We start from the raw sequence: 4,207 nt of genomic DNA on the forward strand, positions 1-4,207 counted from the left end.
TTTTCTTTTTCACACCTCAGGGTTCTGTAGCGTTTTAGGTTTCAGTCTGTAAAAGGAAACCTTCCCCGCATTAGCGGCGCATTAGTGGACCTCCCATGCTAGGCTAGCCTTGTCTTGCTCTCCTAAACCAATCAATATTTACATCTCGGTCTGGACCGAGGAATATGATGCTAAATTTGTGGAGACGACTCTAAAGACTCTCGGCTAGAGCAAAAGTTTTGCACCAGCTGTAGAATTTTTTTCGTCAACATAGCGCTCCTAAACAGCTTTTGATTGGTGTATTATTTTTATTATTATTAGCATGTTGTCATTTTTCTAAATAACAGATGCTTAACGTACGGGTGTAATAACAACATAATAGTTTATCTTCATTAGCTGGCTCTCTAACTGCAGCACTAATCGTTTAAGTATTTAGCTTAGCTAGCATTAATGTTACCACTCTTGTGAGTCACGATGTTACACAGCTAGCCAAGATCGCTGGCGATCTAGATGAGATTAGCGAAACAATTTTACTGTGAGATTAAAACTAGCAGCTTGCTAACGTTAGGTGTGTTTTATAAAATTCAGCTTCGAGAATGTAATAGGAAATGATAATTAGCATGGATAATCATGGTTTCTTCAGCAGACTCTCCTGTGTGTGTGTGTGTGTGTGTGTGTGTGTGTGTGTGTGAGACTTTGTCGTGTCCTCTAACCGTCCCTCTAATTACATCTCCTTATTTATTTGCTGGACGTCGGCTGCTTTGCGGATCCTTTCCATCTATTTCTGTCTCTCTTTCTGTTCGCCTTTACTGTGTGTGTGTGTGTATGTGTGGACAGCATTAAGTGCTGAGGCAACGTAATGCAATAGCAGTAAGAGAAATAGCACTCAGAGTAACCACAGAGAGCAGAAGGTTAAGACAGGGAGAGACAGACACATGGAAAAATGAAGCGACAGATAGAGAGACACATGGACAGAGAGAGAGAAAGAGAGAGAGAGAGAGAGAGAGAGAGACTGACTTTACAAATTCTGTTTTTAACGCACCCTCATCATCTTCCCTTCGCTATTTCACCTTGGACAGCATCTTAAGGGTCGTTCCATTACTTTATCATATCAAGTGAACTTCACTCGATTTTGCACCAGTAGGTCTGAGGGAATGACTGATGGAGCAGAATTTACCCAGAAGTCATTGCTTTGAAACCATTTGGGAGGAAACACAGTAAATAATAAAATAATATAAATAATATGTATAGAGAGAGTAGATATATATATGTAGATAGCACCTAATGTAACTTTATTTCCTTCTTCTTCTAGCAAGTTAGCAAGCTGTCTAAATCGGAATTACGTTGCTAACTTGTAGCTCACAAGATAACTTCATCAGTTTATTCTGTTAACTAGTTAGCATACAAGCTACTTAGCAAGCTACAATCTTTGAGTCTTATGTTTGAACTCCTCAAACTGTAGATAACGACCTAGCATTATTATTACTTCATCCTGCTAGCTAGTTAGCATTATTGTGTCAGGTTAAATAAATTATGTATTACGTTGCCATTGCCCCAAGTTCTCTATAACATCTAAGCTAGTTTCATTACTTCAGACTGTTAGCTAGTTAGCATGTTAGAATGAGCTGAGTGTGCAAATCTCAAGGAAACGTATCTTAACTTTAACGATTCATGGATGTTTAAAAAAAAAACACATATAAAGTAAAATCTACTTTTAATCAAAATGACAGGAATGACTCAGCACGTGAAAACTGATACTGATTCATTCACGCTAGTGAATCATTTGCGAATGAAACATATCTGACATTCTACCAGTTGTGGCTACAAAACTTTTACAACTCTGCAGGCAGAATGATAAAACAATGAATTACGACATTTCTAAATGTATGAATACCGATATATAAAGAGCGTGCACATGAAATTTGCGTTACAAGTTACAGAATTACGAATCAACTCTGGATTTGTGACTCTGTAATATTTAATGCATGTTACAGTCTCAGTCTTTTAGCGCTGCTTTTGCAAAGTCATGCTTTGTAGTGCTAAGCCATGAGTCTGCTAAAAAAGCAACTGATGTGATTAAAAACTCTCAGCTTGGCAATTATTGAACTTCCATCTCTCTCTCGCTTTCTCTCGCTCTCTCTCTCTCTCTCTCTCTCTCTGGCCTTGTGGTTTGAAAGCATGTTAAACAGGAGCTTTAAAGAGGTCGAAGCCTTGTCAGATTACTCTCTCCCTCCCTCTCTCTCTCTCTCTCTCTCTCTCGCTCTCTTCTCTCATCTCGCCTCAGAGATTCGATCAGGTGTCTGTGAGCCAGTGGATGAATTCTGATTTCTCTGCACAGACTCTGCACATCTGAAGCATTGACAGGCTGACGACCCAGCCTGTCCATTTTCTTTCCTCTTAGCCTTTTTTCCACTGAACGTGGAACTGCTTCAATTTTTTCCACCACATTTTTTAATATAAAACAATTGATTCTAGTTTGCCACCAAAATTCTGCAGATCTACAGCTGAGGACAGGTTTCTATTTGGGGGAAGGCGGCACCATTTTGTCACGTGAACATTTCTAGTTATTGAAGTAATTCAATTATACATACTTAAACTGAGATGTGATCGTAGACAACAGCTGATCATTCAGTTTATCCAATAAATCATGGCCATGTTTTGATAAAGGTGTTACGCCGCATTATTTGCCTTTAGCTAGTTAACATGAGGCTACTTCTTGGTTTTTAAAGGTTATTTGTGCAAATTTTTCATTACTGATTTGTCTTTGCTATTACGTCTTGTTTTTCTGAACCTTTTGTTTACGCACATTCAAAAATTGTCCGTTTGTCACCTCCTAGCATGTATTGTCATGTATTTCAGGTTAGGAATCTTTGGAGATTCGCATTTTGGTACTTTTAGTTGGGCCTTGATCTGTTTGCACATTTTGTAAGTCGTTCGGAATAAAAGCATCTGCCCAAAGTGACCAAACGTAAATGAAAATATGCATGGGATTCAACTCTAGCTGGAAAATATGCTTTTAAAATGTAAAAAACTGATCATGTAATTGTTTGGTTCTTCAACCAGCAGAAACTAAGTAGAAAACATTCTGCTGATTTCCCCGAATTGTGGCAGATAAACATTTGTAATAGATTTTGTAGTAATGTTAATCTTTACTAGCGAACTACCGTAATTGCTGGAGTAGCAGGTCCACTCTAAAAACACTACAACATAAACATATTACAATTATGCTAATACAAAAATTCTTTGTTGTATATTTCTAAGAACCTTCTATATGGCAACAAAATGGTCATTTTCAAATATCAGTTTTAACCAAAACAAACAAACAAAAAAATAGAGAGAGATTTCTGGTGTATATGCTAGGATATACTGTACATAGGCTGCGTGTTTGTTTGTGTGTGTGCGCAAGTTTCAATGTCATCTTTTCCGGCTGTCAACAGAAGTGTTAAGTAGCCATGAGAGATATGATATAGTGTTAGCATCACACTTACACTCTATACATCATCACATTCTCTCGTTCACACATACACTAAACACTTGCACTATGCGCGGAATCCAAATCAACTAAAACTAAACATAAATCTATCCGGCTGTCCGGCTCAAACTTTGCACTAATAAATCTGTATATTACATACAAAATGAAGCAGGAGTTGGCATGTTGGCTAAAACCTAATATTTGAGTTCGATCTTGAGCTCGGGTTACTGTCTGTACGGAATGTGGGTTTCCTCTGGGTTCTCCAGTTTCCTCCCTAAAAACATGAAGATGGACTGGTGACTCTAATTTTCCCCTAAGTGTGAATGTGTGTGTGTGTGGGGTGTGGTGCTCTACAATATACTGGCATCTCATTGATCTCATTCTCTATATTCCCGAGATAGGCTTCGGATTCATGGCCACCCTGAACAGGATAAAATGCTTCCTGATGATGATGATGATGATGATGATGATGATGACACCAAATATTAATTTCTTTAATATCCTTCAATCATCTAGTTAAGTGTTATTTGTCCACGTTGATTTCTGTCAATTGAAACACACTGTACCAGATGTCAATTCATCTGGAATGATGGAATCTTTTGATAAACGACAAAATAAAAGCTGAGAAAAAAAAAGAAGAAATGTATGAGATGGACAGAAAAGGAGGTCAAGCAGTAGCTGATTATTAATAGTTCAATTCGCGAGGAGAGATCCAATCCCACACACACACACACCATTCCTCCCACGTTACGCTCC

The sequence above is a fragment of the Pangasianodon hypophthalmus genome, chromosome 25, assembly GCF_027358585.1.
Source record: "Pangasianodon hypophthalmus isolate fPanHyp1 chromosome 25, fPanHyp1.pri, whole genome shotgun sequence".
Taxonomy (NCBI): Eukaryota; Metazoa; Chordata; class Actinopteri; order Siluriformes; family Pangasiidae; genus Pangasianodon; species Pangasianodon hypophthalmus.